Genomic DNA, 23,152 nt, shown 5'->3' with positions numbered 1-23,152 from the left:
CAAAAATATCGATATTTCGATAAATATCGATACTGAAATATCTGAACGGTACCAATATTAATTTCCCGAAGTATCGATACACCGATACTAGCCGAGCGGTCACTTTCACTTCTCTCCAAAGGCGCGTGGACAAGCACCACACGTGACCGCACTCGTCTCCTTCGCTCTGGTTAAATAGCAAAAGTGAAGTGAATAGAAAGATGACTGCTCTGGTTGTTAAAGAACACAGCAGGAGTGCTATCTGTAGGGATCTATGATCTCCGCGATGCAGAGAACGCGCACGGAATCCAGTCATAAACACGGAATTTACAGTTTAATGCGGAATGTCACGGAATTTGTCAAAGTTTGGATGAATTAATCAAAAGTAGGTCATTACACTTAAATCAAATCGCGATATGGACTAGTATCTGTAAATATTAAGCTGCAAAAGTGGATTTAAATATGAATCCTGCTTGTTCTGCGAGTCTCTGTGTGAATGTGCTGCACGTGCGGTTTTGTTTACTAATGTGGCGCTCGCGGTGATTTCAGCGTCTGCCGTCCCAATGAGGACATAAATACATCAACAATATCTCCAGAACTGTTCTGAAAGGCACTTTACGAGCATTTTACCATTTAATTTGAGTAAAACTAGCGTCATATCACACACACACACACACACACACACACACACACAGAACTTTAGAAGTATTCACGGCAACCCGTCAAAATAAAAGTTCGGTTTAACAGCCTATTAAAGACCGTGTGCCAGAAATAGGCTATATTACGATTATTTAGTAGAATGTACATAATACTACTACTTACTACTACTGTTCATTTTTTTAAAGAAATAATCACAAAATATTTTTATTTTAATAGTAAATCCCCTTCATTTGCCAAAAATGTAAATGTTTAATTTTCATTAATTCAAATATAAATTAATTAAAATTGTTTTATGCCTTCATCTGATATCCAGTAAAATTTAAATACACAACACAGAATTTCTGAGGGGGAAAACACATTTCATAAGGCTACTGTAAGAATAAATAAAAATAGTTTGTATGCATTCAAATAGCCTAATAGACATGCTAAAACACAGAATTTGGTAACAATAAAACATAAGGTGAGAAAAAAATAAAACATTTCATACGGCCCTAAACGTCATTTTTGTTACACTTTTAATAAATGAAATGCTAAATTGTATAATTTTCATGATTTTAATGAATTAGACATGCTTTTAGATTAATAGCATTTAATTTGACCATTAAAAAAAAAAAAGAGTCCAGAAAAATTCAAACGGAAAAAATCGGAATCCAGAAAAATTAAAATGGAAAAAATTGAATGCAGAAAAAAATAAAACGGATTTCTTAGGGCCCTATATCTGGAAATATTTTGGTTATGAAGCAAATGAGAATATCAACAAATAGAACTTTGGATTTTAATTAGTACATGTATTAGTAAACGTTAGTTTCAATTAACATTTAACTAAGATTAATAAATAAATCAACAAATGCAGTACCTCAAGACATTTTTTTGTTCATGTAAATATACCGCATGTTCTCGACTTGTTATATTTATCTTTAAATAAAAAAAAATACCCCCTTAATATTGTGGCAGTTTTTTTCACCGTGGTATCGAAAATGGTATCGAGTATCGATATTTTTCAAGGTATCGTATCTGTTACGGGGTTGACGAGACGTGAGACGTGCGGATCCATTCGCAAGGCTTTATTATAAAACATGGTCAAGACAGGCAGGGTCAGGAGACAGCAAACAGGTATGGCAGAGGCAAGACAGAGCAATCCGTGGAACAAGCGAGGGTCGTCGATCGGCGTACAATATCCAGACAGGGCAAGGCAGAGAGATAATCCAATAAACACGGGCAGGGTCAGACACGGCAAGATAAACAAGGCAAGACTCGGAAAACTAGGACTAGAAAACGCTTCGTAAGGTAGACGGGCTAACAATACTCGGCCCTGAGCAAGAGCAATCCCAGGCTTAAATAGAGTGATGGTGATTGTGAAATGGTGATCAGGTGTGTGTGATGAGTGAATGGTGACAGCTGATCTGTGCAATGCATAGTGGGAAATGGAGTCCAATGTGTTGTGTAGTGTGAAAAGTCCATGTGGTGAACGGGTGACCTCTGGTGGTGAATGAGTGGAAGTGCATGGCCAGGATTCGTGACATAGCCCCCCCCCAAGGAGCGGCTTCCAGACGCTCCTAAACAATCCAGGAGGGCGGTGGCGCGGAGGCGGAGCAGGGGGAGGGACGGAGGGCCAGGTCCCTGAGGAAGAACCGGCAGAGCAGGAAACCAGGGCGGAGCCAGAGGCCAGGTCAGGACCGACAGCGCAGAGGCCCACCAGGGCGGAGCAGACAGGACCGGAGCCCACCAGGGCGGAGCAGACGACCACCAGACCCGAGCAGAAGACCACCACGGCGGGGCAGACGACCACCAGACCAGAGCAGAGGACCACCACGGCGGAGCAGATGACCACAAGTCCAGAGTAGAAGACCACCACGGCGGGGCAGACGACCACCAGACCCGAGCAGAAGACCACCACGGCGGAGCAGACGACCACCAGACCCGAGCAGAAGACCCCCATGGCGGAGCAGACGACCACCAGACCCGAGCAGAAGACCCTAGCCAGGAAGCAGACTGGGCAGGAAACCATGGCAGAGTCTGAGATCTGGGAGAAACAGAGACAGACAACACCGGGAGAGCAGAGACAGATAATACAGGGAGAGCATTCATGATCTCAGGGGGCGTGGCAGGGCAGGACGAGGATTCATAGACTGCGTTTTTAGCCGTGACAGGACAAGGCATGAGCTCACAGACGGCATCTTTAGCCGTGACAGGACAGGGCGAGAGCTCACAGACGGCCTCTTTAGCCGTGACAGGACAGGGCGAGAGCTCACAGACGGCCTCTTTAGCCGTGACAGGACAGGGCGAGAGCTCACAGACGGCCTCTTTGGCCGTGACAGAACAGGGCGTGAGCTCACAGACGGCCTCTTTGGCCGTGACAGGACAGACAGTGAGTTCAGGAACAGCCTCCGTGGCCGTGACAGGGTAGACAGTGACGTCAGGAACGGCCTCCGTGGCCATGACAGGGCAGACCATGAGGTCAGGAACGGCCTCCGTGGCCGTGACAAGGCAGACAGTGAGTACAGGAACGGCCTCCGTGGCCGTGACAGGGCAAACAGCGAGTTCAGGGACGGCCTCCGTGGCCGTGACAGGGCAAACAGTGAGTTCATGAGTGGGCGCCACCACCTTGGGAGGTTCTGGAGCGGAAGCTGCCACCTCTGGTGGTTCTGCAGTGGACGCCGCCTCCTCTGGAAGTTCTGGGGCAGACTCGTGGACTGAAGAGGCCTCAGGAGCAGACTCGTGGACAGGAGAGGCCTCAGGAGCACAGTGTGCAGCCCACACACTCAAAATGGCAACCGCCATAACGGGAAGTACTGAGGTCAGGGGAACAGTCTCTGTAACAGACAGGGTTGAGGCCCTGGGAATGCCAGCTACTCGCACTGACATCAGTGGTGGGTCCATCACACTGGATATCAGACAGGGAACTTGAAGGACTGACCTTAAATCCTTGGGTGTGACAGACTCTGGCTGGAGCGCTGTGACGTGGTGTGACTCTGGCTTGACAGCGGAGACGTGAGCAGACTCTGACTTGACAGCGGAGACGTGAGCAGACTCTGGCTTGACAGCGACGACGTGAGCAGACTCTGGCTTGACAGCGACGACGTGAGCAGACTCTGGCTTGACAGCGACGACGTGAGCAGACTCTGGCTTGACAGCGACGACGTGAGCAGACTCTGGCTTGACAGCGACGACGTGAGCAGACTCTGGCTTGACAGCGACGACGTGAGCAGACCCTGGCTTGACAGCGACGACGTGAGCAGACCCTGGCTTGACAGCGACGACGTGAGCAGACCCTGGCTTGACAGCGACGACGTGAGCAGACTCTGGCTTGGCAGGCATGACGTGAGCAGACTCTGGCTTGGCAGGAATGACGTGAAGGGGTGCTGTTGCTGCCGCCATTTTGTGAGTGAGTGCGGTGCCGTGTTCCTCCGCGACACCCACAGTGAACGGAGAGCCCACACACAGCAAAGCATAGTCCATAAATTTACTGAGAGATGAACGGGGACCCTCGCGGATTAACTGAGACTTGAGCGGCTGATTAATGCCCTCACAAAAAAAGTCTATTAGTGCATAGTCTGGCAGATCAGAAAAATAGGCGAGGTCTAAGTACTCCTGTATGTATTCCTCGAGCGGTCTCAAACCCTGCTCGAGGGTTAACAACAGTCGTGCAGTGTCCATACCTGGCCAATGTCCTCTGGAAAAGCTGCTGGATCCTTGTGTGGCCGAGTATTCTGTTACGGGGTTGACGAGACGTGAGACGTGCGGATCCATTCGCAAGGCTTTATTATAAAACATGGTCAAGACAGGCAGGGTCAGGAGACAGCAAACAGGTATGGCAGAGGCAAGACAGAGCAATCCGTGGAACAAGCGAGGGTCGACGATCGGCGTACAATATCCAGACAGGGCAAGGCAGAGAGATAATCCAATAAACACGGGCAGGGTCAGACACGGCAAGATAAACAAGGCAAGACTCGGAAAACTAGGACTAGAAAACGCTTCGTAAGGTAGACGGGCTAACAATACTCGGCCCTGAGCAAGAGCAATCCCAGGCTTAAATAGAGTGATGGTGATTGTGAAATGGTGATCAGGTGTGTGTGATGAGTGAATGGTGACAGCTGATCTGTGCAATGCATAGTGGGAAATGGAGTCCAATGTGTTGTGTAGTGTGAAAAGTCCATGTGGTGAACGGGTGACCTCTGGTGGTGAATGAGTGGAAGTGCATGGCCAGGATTCGTGACAGTATCGAAGTTAGAAATTCCAGTATCGTGACAACACTAGTACAAAGCATGCTTGAGTTTATGACTGCAGAATAATATCTTCTATACTATAAAATCATACATGATGTTCAGGATGGGCAATTCATTATATTTAAATTTCATGCTTTTTATAAAACAATAAAAGTAATATGAGAGTACATTGTAACATGATGAATGCTACGAGTCTAAGTATGTTTACAACATGTTTATTATTAATAGCCTACTCTGTTCAAAAATAGATTTTAATAGCGTGCTAAACAATAATAATTTGTTTCTCAAAAATAAAATGTCTTTTTTTTACGATAATACAAAGCATGAATGAGTCTATGACTACAAAACCTATATATATATATATATATATATATATATATATATATATATATATATATATATATCTATAGATGCTCCTGATATAAACATGCTCACAAATGTTTTTTCTCTTTTTTTGGTTGTTTGTATTTTATTGAATCAGACACCTGCACCACAGATGATGAATCCTGCTGACTTTCAGTCTCTTCCAACTGTTTTCCTCGCTGCAGCAACATCAGAAGTTCAGAATCTGTTGCAGGAATGAGTCAAAGTCTGTTCACATCTCTGTGGTTAGATCAGTGCACAATAATGTGTCTTTGACCTTCATTATGTATGTTTTGATTATACTGTGTTGTAAATAAAATACAAATCATTTTAAAAACCCCATTTTTTCAGTCTCCTCACTCTGTCTTACCTGCCTCAGTCACAGTCACACTGATGGGCCATTAGCAGCTTTAGGGGAGGGCCCTTTGTCTCTCAGATGAGAATCACTTACTATTCAAGACTATTACCACTCCCTCGCATATTGTCTTTCAATCACAAAACATGTCTTTAAAAATTTAAATCAATATATTGTTTTCTGTGAATGAGTAAGCAGAATGATTTTCACATAATTGTGAAGTAAAAATTCTAGCCTACAAGATTCGGTTCTCAAAAGTCTTGTAAACAATTGTTCTGTATGTGTTTTATGGTCGTATTTCAGTGACTTCAAAATTTTAGTTTTTCACTAACCATGCATAAACGTTGTTTTCTCAAAAACACAATCATGTACATAAATGCTGCTAACATATTAGTGTAGCCCTGTTTTTGCTGTTTATAGTGTTATTAGACTTTAGCCATTTATATTTTTATAAGCAACTGAAAAAAGCACAAATGTCAGGGCATGTTGAAAGTTCTCCAGGCCCCAAAAACACCCTCAGGGCCCAGAGGGTTAAATTAAATCAAATGTTTTTTTTTTGTTTTTTTTTTAAGTCATTTGACCATGCAAATATGCCCAAAGTTAGAAATTACTTTTCAGTCTAGCATAAGTAAATTCAGATCACGATGAAGAAAAAGAAAACTGTTCCAACAGGTGTATTGTCTCCTCAATGTAATCAAAATGCAGTTCCAAAACACAATAATGAACCACGAATAGTCTTTGCAGAAAAAAATTATATTCGCTTGTGCAGTCAAGTTCAAGGCACACACATAAAATCCGTGCTGAAATATCCCAGGAAGGTTATAAACAAAATGTCAGTCTGCACCAATCAGCTTGTAATTCGATACCAAAATGTCCGATGAAGCACAAAATCTTGAAAGTAACGTTAGTCCGCTTGCAGAAATACAGACTTTCCGCACACCTGGCACCCAGCGTTATCAAGCTAATCTCACCAGCTCCCACGAGGTCGAATGAACACTCTCACAGTTCCCCAACTCCCCTAGTTGTATGGTTTTATCGCCGCAGATCCCACGTAGATGACGGATCCAGCTTCAGTTGTTCGGGCGCCATTTGTAACGCTCTGTCCCGGATAACTCTTAAAATCCATGAAATGAAAGAGACGGAAAACGGAAACTTGGTGTCCCACACATTTTAATGGTTGGTACTCTTAAACGCTCTCCTCTCATACATGAGAGATTAACTCTTTCTTGGCGTTACAAACAAAAGTAAAGACAAAATAATAACAAGACGGTAGAGCGGAATTATCATCCGTGGTGGTTCTCATTTCAGTCACGTAGTCCTTCTACGTCATCACCATATAGTGCACGTTATAAATGAAGTGATCAGTCTCTTAAAGGGCTCACCGCACAATAATGTGATGCATGCAAATACATAGTTTTGGCCGTTACAACCGCTCCTGGTTCCTCCATCCTTCTGCCATAGTTGTGCTGAGTACATACACACTACGCAGGGACTTGAAAGTTCCTGAAGGGGAATGCCTCAAGGAGATGTATGTAACCCAGTTCCCTTAGGGAACGAGACGCTGCGTCTCCTGCCATACTTCCGGGATCCCTGCAAGCGCTTCCCTCATTCTACCAGAAGCTACCGCGGTTTCCACCGCACGTTCTTTTATAGCTTCCTGGTCACTACATCACCCCGTTTGTGACGTTGTGCCCTTCCTTTGGACCGATTACACATGTGATTCAGAGCGTGGCCACTCTGAAGGCGTTCCCAAAGCGTTTCGACGCAGCGTCTCATTCCGTCAGAGAACTAGGGTTACATACGTAATCTTGAGGCAGTTTACACCAAATGTAATAAAATCTTGATAATTCTCACCAAAATTCCAGTGCTTCTCTAGTTAGAAGTTTTAATCAGGTTAGTTGCCTCTTCAAAAAATCCACTAAGCAAGTCAAGCATTAATGTGGAGCTCTGTTACTGTATATAAAATTCAACCCGCCAAAATGGCTAGTGGGTGCAATTGTGTTACACGCCACTGCTGAAATCCACCTGCATTTGATGGGTTGGTGGGTGTTAATGTCAAGCCCTAATTATTTGCATTAATTATGAAGCTGTATACTGCAGTTCTTAGTAGTCCTCTGGGACTTACGAGTTGTCAATAATCTTCTTAAAGTTCAGTAATAAATGGTAGTACCATGTAACTATAACAAAATGTATCAGGTAATATTTTCCAAAATATCTATTTTCAAGAATATCAGGTACGCCAGATGTGTTGGGAAATTTTAAGGAAAACACAGCAAGTATTGCATTTTGCCTTACTCTCTTTAAATCCTTTCACCCCTCAAAGCTTAAAACTGAAAAGGTCAATGATTTCAGGCACCAACACCCATCTGTAACCCGATTCCCTGCGTGGACGACACGCTCACAGTATGTCCCTTGTTTTAACACTTGCCTGCAGCCCAACTCCTGCAATTCTCTGGATGTAATTTGCAAAAGTCTAGCGGCCTCCAAACAGTTTCCTTTGAGCACAGACAGCCTGCGGTACGGGGATAAACCCTTGACCTACACTGTCATTTATCTGGTATACAACACCTCTCTGCTTTACTGGTCTCACACTCAACTCCAGGAATTTATAGAAGCATTCATCACCTTTGCTGTGTCTTACAAAAAATCGATGCTCACATGTGAAAAAACACATTTACTTCTAAAATGTCACAAAAGTATGAAAGATATAGGTATCCCATGAAGAACAACAGTACGCCTCACTATAATTTTATGTAGCATTATGGATGATATAATCTTCATAGACATTCCAGTGGCTATTGTCACTGCTGTACCTGAAGAAATGAGGAGGTGTTCTCTTTAATCACTGCTGAAGTCAGAATATGAGTGTCAAGACCTGCCACTGGCATTTTGCATCTTGTTGGGGCAAATATAAAGGAAGAGTACTTTAGACTTTGTTTAGCAAGTCATAAAGCCTTTCGCACTGCTTTAGTTCCAGAACCAGAAGTACATTACTAAAGTACTGGGACGATTTTGCGCGAACTATTTCCCAGTATCATTTAAAGGGTTGCATTCGCATCGACGGTGGGTACTAAGAAGTGACATTAGCCAGTCGACAGCGACGTCATTTGTACGTGGCGTTCAACAACGTAAACAAAGAAGAACAACGTTAACAACAGGAGGATGGAGGATGCTGTGATCGGAGCTGTGTTTTTGTTGTGTCTCGCGGGTTTCACAATAATGGACATGGAATTTTGACGTATACGTCAATCGATTGAAAGAACGGAAAGGAGGACTAAGAATCTCCAACGACAATTTGCAGTGTTACATTTCATTGAGGCTGATAGAAACACAAAACGCCGTAGACAAAGTCTTCAGGTAAATGCCGTTTCTAAATGCTCTCAGTATGATACAATGTTTACACCGTATATGTTTACATGGTGTTTTAAATCATGGCGGGTGAGGGCGTTTTCGTACACGTTTAGCCAATCAGCATACACTTACGTCACGGATAGTTCCTAGAACTGTTTTAGACCCTACTCTGAAGTAGGAACTAATTTAGTTCCTCCAAACGGAGTTCCTGGAACTAAAACCGTTCATAGTTCCTGCGGTGCGAACACGCCAAAAAGTGGGTAGCTCCACAATTAATTTGGGTACTATGAAAAGGTTCCTGCGGTGCGAAAGGCCCTATAATGGAGCTGAGGCAGTAGTCTCTAAAATGAGTCTCAACACTTATTTGCAAGGGTATTTTTTTTTAAACAGAACTTACATATTGTACAAAAATTTTTTTATGTTTTTGGATTGTCACTCAATTTATATGCATTGTATGTTTAATGATACTAATTGTGCTTCTAGGGTGATTGTAGCTCTAATAGATTATTTTCAGGAAAGAACTAACCCCTAATGTTTGTTTAAAGCTTCAGAATGTATTTGTTTAGGCAGTATAGATATAAATAAATAAATAAATATAAATTTCTAGTTATTAAGTTCTATCAGTTATAAATAGTTCATGATTTTATTTACCATTAATTATTGTAAAAGTGTTATTATTCAAAAATATCAAGTTAATCTCTATAGGGGTAATGTTTTTTCTACTGTACAAACTGTAATTTCTATCCCTCTACAGTAAACCTACCCCTCACCCAAAACTTTCTGCAGCAATGCACTGATAATTATATCATTACTACAGCAACAGAAAATGGCAGCTTTAAAGTTCAGATTTGAAAACCAAATTAGATGTGAATTGTGAACAAGTCTTTGTTCCCAAAAAGAGGGAACTTCCGGCAATAGTTCTAGGAACTATGAAAAGGTTCCTCCAGTGCAGAAGCACCTATTGATCCAAGAAATGTTATCAGGAGTTAGTTCATTCAACTCAAAGAGCACAGAATTCAGAAGTTTGCAGAAGAAGTGTGTCACACTTCAGTGACGCAGAACTTGACGTTTTAATGACTGTGAATGAGAATTATAAACCAGACTGAGCTTGCATGTACAATGATATAGATGTATAAGTTTAGTTTTGTAATTACCAATTTGCTTCCACCTATAGAATTTAGTCTGTTGACAAAAAAGATAAAATATTGAGTTTATGTTTGTAGGGTAGAATTAAATTAACTTTGTATCATGTCACAGCCACTTGCGCCTCATCAGAAGTGCATTCATGTGCTGAATGCCTTTGATGTAGTAACCACGTTAACTGTGAAACCAGTAACAATAAAACATAACCTGCTCTGGTACAAGGTAGGTTTATGGAGTAAGTTACTCTGATTACTAACAAATTCATTTCAAATGGTACACATTAAGGTACAAATATGTACATTTGAGGTAATAACATGTACTTTTAAAGTACTAATATGTACTTTTACAGTACTAATATGTGCCATTTAGGGGTAAATTAGGTACGAAGATGTAGCTTTTAGCTTTCTTACCTCTTAGGGTTCCACCCAGTGCTTAATTTGTAAATTTTGAGGTCTCGGAACAAAGCGGGGTGATGTATCCGGCATGTGATTAGAGGAGGGAGAGGTAACGGAGCATTCCGCCGATCAGTGATTTACAGCGTACATCAGTTGGGGGGGGGGGGGGGGGGGTATATGGGTAGGCTACTAAAAAATAATGGCACATTGTAGCTGGAGTCAGATTTCACTGATCACATGGGCGCTTTCAGCGCGAGCGCTTCAGGTGTAGAGCCTGCGAAGGTACGCGCAGAGGACTGAGCGCAATGGAGAATTTGGTTTTCAAACTAAAGTAAAAGACCGCTTCTTGAACCAGAGAAGGTTAACATGTTGATATTCTTGTAGAAAAAAAAACATGCAAGTCCTCTCAGTTGTCAGTCCTCTGTCGTGTGTGTCATGTGTTCCCGCCTCTTGTGTCCATATTTGGTTCTTTTCCTGTCCTTGTTATATGTAATCATTAGTTAATTCTTGTCCAGCTGTGTTTGTCTCATTATCTATGATTTACCTGTGTATTTATAGTCCTGTCGGTTCAGTTCGATTGCGTCTGGTCTACTCGTTACTCCCCGGTGTTCCTGTCTGTGTCTTGCCTTGCCTTGTCCTGCCCTGCCTTGATGTTATCAGTAAAGATTATTATTTGAAGTTATATCCTCGTCTGCGTGTTCCTGTGTCCTCCTCGTGTGTGCACCGTGACGGAAGACCAGACCCTAACAGTAAGCGGCGCCCCTTCACCTCGTTTTGTTTGTTCGTTTTTCTAGTTTTTTTTTGTTCCAGTGTATGTCTGTCTCGCGGCTGTTTCCAAGCCAGCCGCTCACTCCAGCCCGCCGTTCGCGGGAGATCACGCCGCCGTCCATGGGGAAAGCCAACCCACCATCGGCGGCTCCCCCGAGTCTATGCCCGCCAGATCGCCGCTGAGTCAATGCCCGCCGGATCGCCGCTGAGTCAATGCCCGCCGGATCGCCGCTGACTCATGCCCGCCGGCCGCTGCCGTTTCCTACTTCCGGCCAGGAGTACCGGTTTTGTGTTGTGTCCACAGGAGCAGTTTTAATCAATCTTGTCTTGTCTACGGAGACTCGTCTGACCCACCTGCCCCCTTGTTGTGGAAGTGGAGGCGGTTGCTGAGGGACCCTGTGAGGGCCCCTGACTCCTTGTCATGCCCAGGAGAACCCTCAGCTAGCCGAGGAGGGCTTCCTGTTCCTGTGGGTTGTCCTGTTCCAGTCCTGTTCCTGTCCTGTCATGTACTGTTTTGTGTGTCTAGCCCCGGAGGGGTCCTGATACCCCCTAACTTCCCCAGGGAAATTTGGGGGGGGGGGGGTAAAAGGGATCCGGCTGTGGGGGCCGGGCCGAGGGGTCCGAGGCCAAGACCCCGAAGACCACCTGCCATGGCCTCCTGAGCTCCCAGCTCCGCCATGGCCTCCAATCTGTCTGTTCCGCTCTAAGTTCATCAGCATGCACTGATTAATCAAATATTGTAGCAAAAAATTGCGACCAAATTATGTGCTTCTGCGACAAACTGAGAAAGTTAGTCGCAAAAGTGCGATCAGTGGGAAGAATGAGTCTAGAGCCCTGTATGGGTAAATAAATTCACACAAACTAGTAGATTAAATAAGTCATTTGAAAACAGCATGAGTGATTCAGCTGGAGTGCGTCTTCTCTCTCTCACTCTCTCAAAGCGGCTTCACATCAGTGCATCTCGTCTGCAATACGAGCTGCTGCACGCTGTCGCTGATCCAAGACTTGTGCTCGCATTTCAGGAAAAGATGTCAAAATTGTCGCTTGCTTAATCGGGTCATTGTTGCATCATCACAAAAATGTGTAAACGTCTTTTTAAGCCAATCGATACTGGCGCGCTCCATAGGCTGTTTCAAGGCTGAGCGCTCACAGTCACATCCAAAGCCGCCTAGCAAGTATCATATTGAGTTATTTTTCGTAGTTTGTTGTTGAGTTTAAGTGGCCAAATACACACAAAATTACGCAAAAAGGTTAAGGTTTTTTATTAAGTAAATGTGAACAGCTGAGAAAGAAAGCGCATGTGTATAGGCTATGGATCCGTGCATTATGTCAAATATTCTCCAGCCTTTGTTGATGAGTTCACTGAACTGTTATCAATTATTTCCTCAGAGTTTGACTGTTTTGCTATTGCAGGGGATTTTAATATTCACATAGATAATGCAGAAATCAAAACTACAAAAGAAATTATAACTGTTTTAAACACTTTTGACCTGAGTCAGCATGTGCACGGACCCACACACAATCGTGGACACACTCTAGATTTACTCATCAGTAGAGGTCTAAACATCTCATCCATTGTAATTAAGGATGTAGCACTATCTGATCACTTCTGTATTTTCTTTGATATATTGATCTCAGTCACAACTGAATCTAGATCTGTCTCTATCAGAAAGAGATGCATTAACGAGAACACTAGTGCGCTATTTATGAAGGCAATATCATTAACACCAAGCATTTCTGCAGACTCTGTTAATCTTCTCCTGGAGTCATTTAACTCAAAAGTTAAGAATGTTATTGATGATATTGCTCCGATAAAGGTCAGCAGGAAGACGGGCAGACAAAAATCAGTTTGGAGAAAATCAACAGCAGTTCAGAGCATGAAAAGACAATGCAGAAAAGCTGAGCGGATGTGACGGAAGAAACTCGAAATTCACTATAGCATCTATAAAGACAGCCTTCATGCTTTCAATGTGGAACTAGCCACAGCTAGACAGACTTTCTTTTCAAACCTTATAAACAGTAACTTAAAACAACACTCGCACTCTTTTTGCGACTGTTGAGAGACTGACAAACCCCCCAAGTCAGATTCCCAGTGAAATGCTCTCCGACATCAAATGCAATGAGTTTGCTTCCTTCTTTTCTGAGAAGATCAATAATATCAGAAAGGAGATGCATTTTTCATTTTCACATTTTCAGAACTTGAAATACAAGTTCACTTCTTTAAAACATTTTAGACATAGAAGCTTTTGTGTGCATGAACTGTCAAGCACATAATGGCCTGTTTATGGCTATGTTGGCTTAAATTTGTTTTGAAATGACAGATGATGTCAAGGAGTGTGTTCAGAGTAAACCCTTTGAGTAACAATAATAAAGGTATTATTTACTGTTTGCCAGTTAAACTACACTGTGTTAAGGAGCCGACGAGACGTGAGGCGAGCTTATCCAAGTGCAAGCTTTTATTAGTAAATATAGTCAAAACACAGGCTGGGTCAAACAACAGCAAACGGGTATAGCACGGCAAGGCACACAAGAGTAATCCTAGGGCAAGCGTAGATGTTCGATTGGCGAACAATATCCAGAGGGCTTGATAAGAGGGGTAATCCGATAACACGAGCAACAGTCCAGGTGAGGTGCAAACAGAGTCCAAAACAGCAGGCAAAGGGTTAATCCAAGATACACAGGCAGAAGGCCAGGAAACAGACAAAAAGGCAACACGAAATGACTAGACTTAGACTAGAACTGGCACTAGAAACTAGCAAACGTGGAATGGCACCGTAGAGTAGCTATCGCTAGAAGAGTGATATACGCTAGACAATACTCTGCGATCTGAAAGAGAAAGTCCAAGGCTTATAAACAGGGGTGCAAGTTTTTCAGCCTGGTTCTCATATGAGTACCTGGAGATTTGGTTTGGTCCTCACACGGGCCACAGCATGGAGTGTCACCCATAAAATATAACTATAAAAAAATAATAATAGTGATAATAATATTATTGCACTACATTTAGTTGTTTTTTTATAATAATAATAAACAAAATAATCAAGTGTGATAATACTATTTTATTTTAAAATAAAAAGGGAGTATTACGTACAAATTTTCATCATTTTCAAACGTAAAATCAGTTAACTTTTATTTTGTCAGGTTGCCGCAAATAAGTATATGCGCTTCTGGGTTTAGTGCTGCTGATGGAAGAGCGTCAGTGAATGAAGTGTCACAGTTATGCTTTCAGTTTGAATAGAAATCTTATACAGTACAGTTTGCCGATCTAAAATTGTAGATCTAAAAGCAAATGCGCTGTCAGAACTTATTTACACAGCGCATTTTTAATTTTGGTCACGCATGCGGACCACTTATGTGCACCCCTGATTATAAAGCGTGTCTGATTGGATTTTCTGTTGTGTATGTGTAATCAGTGCATTCAGCTGCGTGTGTATAATCAGTGCAATGGATGATGGGAACTGTAGTCCGGAGTGACATGTAATAGTCTGTGTGGTGTGAGAGTCAATATGATGGAGAGGCGACCTCTTGTGGCAGTCGGACAGAAGGCCACGAACCGGATTCGTGACACACTACACTTTTCCCCCCTAATATACAACTTAGCCTGAAACGGTGTGTGTTAATATTAAAACAGCTATACAGAAAACATTTATTTTATTATTTATTTTTAAAATAATTTTAAAGGCATTTATTTTTAAATCAAATTAATTTGTTCAAAATAATTTTTTATAGCATCCCCCTTCAACTCTCTCTCTTAGGTCCGTCTGTGCTACAGGGCACATTGGGCAGCAAGCAAATTCCACTGATAGCGATTGGCTGCATTGGATTCAATTTCTACCCATTCAACGCCAACTCGCTTTAAATCCTCTTTGAATGTACCTCACTAGGTCTTCTTTGGACTTCCTCGCCTACGACGTCCATTGGGCAGCATCCATGTCAGTGTAATTTTTGCTAGGTGTTGTTCTGGTTGCCGCAGGATGTGGACCTGCCAGCTTGATATGACGCTTGGACACAATGGAGGGACGTCTATGGGTTTTAATAATTAATAGACAGCAAAGGGTGATGGGAAATGAAGTCCAGAACAAACATACTATAATCCAGAAGGAGTGCACTCTGGTGGCTGTTATAGGCACTCCAGCAGATGGCCATGGCGGGACCGGATGAATGGACCAGTTAGGCTCTGGCTGAACAGGAACCCCGGTGGGTGACCAGGGTGGAGCCGAGAGCTTGGCAGGCAGCAAGGGCGGAGCTGAAGACCATCTCTGCAGAACTGATAAGGCAGATGACTGAACTGGGGACTCAGGCAGGTCTGCAATGAAGAGCACAGAGAAGTTAGTAACGGCCTTGATGGCTGTAACAGGACAGACAGACAGTTCAGCAACGGTCTCCTTGATCATAACAGCACAGGCAGAGAGTTCACAGACGGCCTCCATAGCTGTGACAGGACAGGCAGAGAGTTCACAGACAGCCTCTATCACTGTGACAAGGTAGACTGAGAGTTCAGGAGTGGGCGCCACCGCCCAGAGAGGAACTAAAGCGTACACCGCCACCTCGGGAGTTTCTGCAGCAGAAGCCACCATCTCAGGAAGAACTGGAGTGGACTCTGAGGGCTCCCGTACTGGAGTGGGCTCTGGAGTGGACTCTGATTGCTCCCGGACTGGAGCGGGCTCTGGAGTGGACTCTAGGAAGCTTAAGTGGGGCCAGCAAAGCAGAGAGCTTAGGTGGTGGCGGCAGGGCAAGGATCATGGGTGGAGCCAGCAGGGCAAGGATCATGGGTGAGACAAAGAAAGTTGGCTGTTCAGTAATTTCTGGGACCACCAGAGTCGGGTCCTCCAGGACCACCGAACTTGGGACCACCGGAGTCGAGTCCTCCAGGACCACTGGACTTGGTACCAGAGTCCTCCAGGACTACCGGACTTGGTACCACCGGAGTCAGGTCCTCCAAGACCACCGGACTTGGGACCACCGGCATCGGGTCCTCCAGGACCACCGGACTTGGGACCACCAGAGTCAGTTCCTCCAGGACCACCGGACTTGGGATCACCACAGAGATGCCAGCTGCTCTGGCTGAAATCAGTGGTGGATCCGACAAAATGTAGAGATCAGCCCCAAATATCTTTTGAATACCTGAGTATCTTCAAATGCAACATTCATGATGACTGGGAACACAGGAGTGGCATCCGTGACCGCTGAAGACTGTGGCGTGACATCCATGACAGCTGGAGGCTCTGGCATGACAGACATCTTGTGAAGAGACTCTGGGCTGGTGGCCATCGTGTAAAGGGACTTGAGCTTGAGCATGGGAATCAATGAAGGGTCCTTGACTTGACTAGATGAGGGAGGTGGGGATGGGACAGCCCCTACAGGTGGACTCTGGTGGTGGTGAATTACCTTTCCCTCTTTGCGGAGCTGCAAGTACCAGAAGAATTTCCAGAAATTAATCTTTACCAGTTCCATCTCCCAGATTGGTAAGGGTTCATCCAGACCTAAGTTAAAAATGTCTTTAATGTCCGCACTCTGACAACCCAGCCACTCCACCCTAGTCCAGAACTTTTGGGCAAAGGCCCGCACCTCCATTCCCTTTTGGCAAAGTCTCTCTAGACCTTGAAGCCGGACTTGTCCTTCAGGGAGCTGAATCTTGTCCCTCATACTGCTGAATTAATAATGGCATCAGTATTCTGTCACAAAATCACTCGTGGAAAACATTGAAAGATCCAACTGCAGTTTTATTCCACAAAACAAAGATCAAAAACAGGTGGAAAACAAAGGGAAAGGGTAATCCAACATAGAGTACAGAAAACAATACTGACACAAACATGGGCTAACAGAACATGGTATATATAGGGGAACTAATAAAACTAATGGCACACAGCTGAAAACAATGAGAACTAATAGGCAGAGCAAAGGGTGATGGAAAATGAAGTCCGGAACAAACAAACAAACTATAATCCAGAAGGAGTGCCCTCTGGTGGCTTTTATGGGCACTCCACAGATGGCTGTGACACCAATAGCATTTCACAACCAAGGCTGACGAAAGGCTTCTTCTAGCAGCATTTTTTTAAATTTGTGCACAGACTTCAGTACACAGGATCTGAGCTTTACGGTGGACGGAGACGGAGATCGCATCTATTCCTCTCACAAATCAATCGTTTTGCTTAGGAAGACTTGGAATATTAATACTTTTCGAATAAATTATGACTGGTCAGAGGAGAATGACACTATTTCGACAAACTATTTCCCTGTCTAAATACTGTAAAGCTGATATAAAGCCACCCAGCTTTATATCAAGCTGATGTAAAGCTGCTTTGACACAATTTGCATTGTGTCAATATGTGACGAGTTGGGAGTGAGAATGTGTTGGCTCTGTCACCTCTGGATGATGGGCATCACTTGTTTTATACGAGCACATTTTCTGAATTATCTTATTGTTATGTTTGGCAACTCAGAAACATGGGAGAGTGGAATCTAAATGCAGTATAAACTTTATTTACAAACATAAAAGAAGTCCATTGCAGTACTGCAAATGAGAAACAAGTGAGCACAACAGAACAGAGCAAACCTAATATCCAACCTGGTAATGATAAGAACCAACAAGGAACACAGAATACACTGAGTTTTATACGCACAGGAGTAATTAACTAAAAAGGCACTAGTGCAAACAATCAGGGAGAAGAGGAAACATGAGCAAAACACAAATACAAAATAAAAGTACACAAAATGACAGGGTTAATCCATAGAATTGTATTTTTCCCCAATCATTGTGCATTCCACAATACAGTCCAGGAGTTGGTGGAAATGTACCTTCTATGTTAGTTTGCCAATTGCCAAAATATCACTAAACAAAGTTCACAAAACAAGAGCAGAGACACTTTTCCACTATGTTATGCCCTTAACTCGTTAACCTCCACCATGTTGACTCTGATGTTTGTTATCACTTGCATTGCACAAATGCTCTCTTGGAACCCTTGCAGTTGGCTAAAATGTAACGTCATAAACCCTTGATCACATGGAATCCACTGTGGAGATTATGTATTGTTTGCATTTTTTTTAACCTCATGAATTTTTTTTTTTTTTCTGTTAAATAATCATTATTTCATAGACTACAGTTGTGTGGGGTGGGGGCCAATCGTGTTGCATTGTAGTATATTGAGCTGCCTGAAGTATGAGTCAACTTAATCCCTCTGTCAAAATCAAGGGATCGAGAGTATGACCATATAAACTTCCTCCATTCACTTGATGAAGTGAAACACATTTCAAAATTGCAGCAGAGATTTCCGTGGGGAAATGCTAAGGGAAGTTTGCAAGTGTCTAAAAATGAAGTGGAACCCCATGACACTTACGCAGTCATATATTTAATATATTTTTACTTATTTATTTCATTTTATATTGTTCCAACCTGTTTTAACATACCTGCCTGTGATTTTCGAGACCTTATAGCTGGCTTAGGTGTGTTTGATTAGAGTTGGAGCTACACTCTGCAGGATAGTGGCCTTCCAGGAACAGGAAATATACACAATATTGCCATTGTTACTTTCCAGAACATACATATGGTTTTATGTTTATGTATGATGTATTTTTCTATTAACTTCAGTTGATGTAGCTGGCATTTACAATTGTGCTGTGTTTTAGTGTTTTCTGTTGTTTTTCTTGTCTCTTGTGCTCTCTCTTTCATTACTTCAGTCAGATTTTTTTGGATACCAGATGCCAATCATGAACATCTAGTGCTGAGCTGCTCGGACTACTTAATTTTATGTCATACTGGTGTTGTTGTTACTGTATGAGACAGTAGTTAAGAGCTCTTTTTAATTTTCTTCCCCAACCCCCAGAAAGAGATGACATTTAACAGCATTTATACTGTAATTGAACAATATTATTTTTGTACAATACTTGAGCTACGCTTGAAAGAAGTGTACAATTATTTACAAAATCTTTTTTTTACACTTGCACCATAAGATAATTTTTCATGTGGATTATATGACATGTAATAATATCTTGCAGTACTTGTGTTGTGCTCAATTAATGAAGCAGCACAGATTTGCTCAGGATCTTCAGATTTTTCACCCTGAGACTTGTATAAATATTATAGTAGGCCGCTCCATTCAGGAGGCAGTTTGATCTTTAGGCCTTTATGGTTTGTTTAACTTGGTAACTTACGCAAGTAGTCCTCAGTTATGAAGAAAAAGTATGGCTATCCCAAAGGACGCCTTGTATAAATATAAAGCCATTATGTTGATAAGATATTTAGCCAAAAATTCTATAATAAATTATTTCCATGATGAAAGAGAAAATGTAAAGTCAATAGTATTTTAAAAAGTGAATAATGTGTTGGTGCAGTACATATTCTCTGACTTTATCTTCTTTGATTAAAAACGTGTGAATTTATGATCAGTTGTGCACGGAGGTTTTTGGGTCTGGTGCTCATGAGAGCACCTGGAGATTTGGTTTGGTGTTCATAATTCTCACAGTGTGGCCCATTTTATATTACTATAAAAAAATTTATATTAATAAAATAATAATAATTGTAAAAAAATAAATATTAATACAACATTAATAATAGTAATAAAGTAGTAAATAGTAATAGTAAATAAAATAATAAACAAATTAAATAAAGTGTGATATATTGTATTTTAACATACAAAATTAGATTAAATAAAAATGCTATTATTTTATAGTACACTTAAAAAATACAATTCTCACAATTATCAGCTGGAGTGATCTGGTGGTCCACCAGAGGGCACTCCATCCCATACCACTGCAACTCTGTCATGAACTTCATTCCCCACAATCCTTTCCACAGACTCATCAGCACTCATTGATTTCACCTGTGTCTTGTTAACCCTGTTTGCTCACGCTATATAAGGCTACGTCCACACGAAGCCAGATTTCTCCCTATCCGATCTTTTTTTTTGCCTCAAATTCCGTAAACACGGAGTAGTCTCAGGAAATATCTGCGTACACACGGAATCACTGAAACCGACTGAAAACGATGTAGTTCACATGCCAGACCAATATGTGGTGCTGTAATTCTGCCACAGAGATACACAAAAAAACAGAGAAGAAGACTTGGACCATGTGCATAAACCTTGCACGCTAAATACAAACTAACACACAAAGCAGAAGATTTTGCTTTAATAAAGTTAATGAGCTCAGTGGGTTCTGCAGCACGAACACAGGCACGTAGTCTGACATTGTTGTTGTCGCTATTATGTGACGTAGCAGTGTCTGATTAGGGGGCGAGATGTGGGCTGAATACGTCATCGTTTCAGAAAATATACGGATTCGCCGTAATTCAGGGCTAGCCTGGTAATTCAGGGCTAGGTCTTGCATGTGTCGTTACCGCATTTCTAAGCCTAGTAGCCTGGTTCTTGATATTATGTCTGTTACTCTGGATTTCTCTGCCTCGGCCCCGCACTCTGTCATTGTTTGGACTGTTTATTGTGTTTGACCTCTTTCTTGTTTTTGACTTTGTGGATTACCCCCTCAATAAATACTGCATTTGGATCCTCAACCGTTGTGTCCCTGTGCAGTTTGAGACAACAATCCAAATATTTACATTTACATTTTTTTTGTACTGTAGTTTTATATTAATTTACAACACTGTCAAACCTAAAATCAGCAAGCTTTTATTTTGGTAGGTTGCTGGCAAGTAAGTATACTGTATGTGCTCCTGGTTTTAGCGTTGCACAGTGAAGCATAACGGTAAATGAAACGTCATAGTTTTGTGTTTTGCTCCGAAACCGGCAGCAAGTAACCTATATTTATGCATTCAATTCAAATGGAAATCTTATACAGTATTACAGTTAAAGCATAACTCAAAATGGCATAGCTGTTAGCTGTTAATTGTACATTAATAGCTATCAGAAATATCGGTACGCAAATGAGTGGTCTGGACTTATTTACCTAGCACATTTTTATCCACCTGCTCCTTTTTTTTTTTTTTTTTTTAATCCCCATAAATTATAAGCAGTATGTCTCAGAACAAGCAATTCACTGAATCACCACAACTGTTGACGGACACTACCGCATTAGCAGAGACTCCGTCCTGAGCACACACAATCTGCCATGTTTATCATCACACTAGAGCATTTAAAAGCAGTTTTCAAGTAAGAAATGTCTTCTTATTAAAGCTATAGACATTATTCAGTCTAGAGCAGCGAGTTGTTTTCTGCTTTTATATTATTGTTTGGGTTACGTAGACAGCAGTAGGTACTGTATATTAACTTCAACTTCAACTTTATTTATAAAGCACTTTCAAGACCACAATGTGGAGACTAAAGTGCTGTACAGGAAGACAAAATAAAAATATAAAAATCAAAACAAGCTTAAAACATCATAAACATATACCATAACAACAACAAAGAAAAAAATTACAAAACATTTTCAAATGCTAATGCAAACAAATGAGTTTTAAGCGCACTCTGAAATACAGGAAGTGTAGGAGAAGATTTTACAGACAGAGGAAGATCATTCCAAAGCCTAGGAGCAGCAACAGAAAAGGCCCGATCACCTTTGCATTTTAAACAAGATCGAGGGACCATCAGATGCAATTGATCATTAGAACGCAAAGACCTATAGGATTGATGCAAACTGATTAAATCAGAAATATACTCTGGTGCCAAACCATGCAAAGCTTTAAAAACATATAATAGCACTTTATAATGAATCCTGATTTATAATGAATCACTGGCTTCCTGTATCGTACAGGAAGCCAGTGTAATTTGATAAACACAGGAGTAATATGCTCTCTCTTCTTGGTTCCCGTTAAAAGCCTAGCCGCAGAATTCTGAACAAGCTGTAGGCGAGAGAGAGAGGCCTGACTCACACCCAGATACAATGCATTGCATTTATCCAAACGAGATGACACAAAAGCATGCACAACTTTCTCCAAATCCTCAAAAGAAATGATAGACTTCAACTTAGATATAGATCTAAGATGGAAAAAACTATTTTTAACTACGGCATTGGTCAAAAATTGCACCAAGGTTTTTCACTCTAGAAAGATTTTTCCCAGGAAGTAACCCCAGGCAGCCAGTGACATCATCCACACATCCCTTTTTACCAAATAAAATAGACTCAGACTTGTTCTCATTCAGTTGGAGAAAATTGTTAGCTAACCAACACTTAACCTCAGCCAAACAATCATACAGAGATTGAATGGAAAAATTATTCTTGGGTTTCAATGGCAAATAAAGTTGTGAGTCATCAGCATACAAATGATAATGAATGCCATGTTTTTCAAAAATTGTTCCTAGAGGGAGCATATAAACGGAGAACAAAACCGGTCCCAGGATTGAACCCTGAGGAACCCCACACATAAGAGGGGCAACAGATGAAGAGTAATTCCCTAGACTGACTGAAAAAGTCCTATCTTTTAAGTATGAGGAAAACCATTCTAAGGCGATCAATGAGTATCTTATGTTCAACTGTGTCAAATTCTGCGATAAGATCTAAAAGTAACAGAACAACACAACTTCCAGAATCAGCACCACGTAGAATATCATTAATAACCCTCAAAAGAGCTAACTCTGTACTATGGCCAGCTCTAAACCCTGACTGAAATGTATCCGAAATGTTGTTCTTCACCAAAAAATCATTAAGCTGTGCATACACAATCTTCTCCAGTATCTTTGATATGAAAGGCAATTTTGAAATGGGACGAAAATATTAATATCAGAGGAGTCTAAACCAGCTTTTTTAAGAAGGAGCTGGATAACGTCTCGGTTACGTATGTAACCCTCGTTCCCTGAAGGAGGGAACGGAGACGTAACGTCAGTGTGACTGACTAATGGGAACTCGCTCGAGAGCCCAATCATCTTCGAGTGTTAACAAAACAAGCCAATGACAGTTGGCGTGCGTGTTTCGCCACGCGCACCCCGCCCCGCAGTGCGGGTATAAAAGGAGAGCGCGTGCAAACGCAC

Source organism: Barbus barbus, assembly GCF_936440315.1.
Source record: "Barbus barbus genome assembly, chromosome: 16".
Classification (NCBI taxonomy): domain Eukaryota; kingdom Metazoa; phylum Chordata; class Actinopteri; order Cypriniformes; family Cyprinidae; genus Barbus; species Barbus barbus.
The sequence above is the reverse complement of the archived record's forward strand: the minus strand, read 5'-3'. Positions refer to the sequence as shown.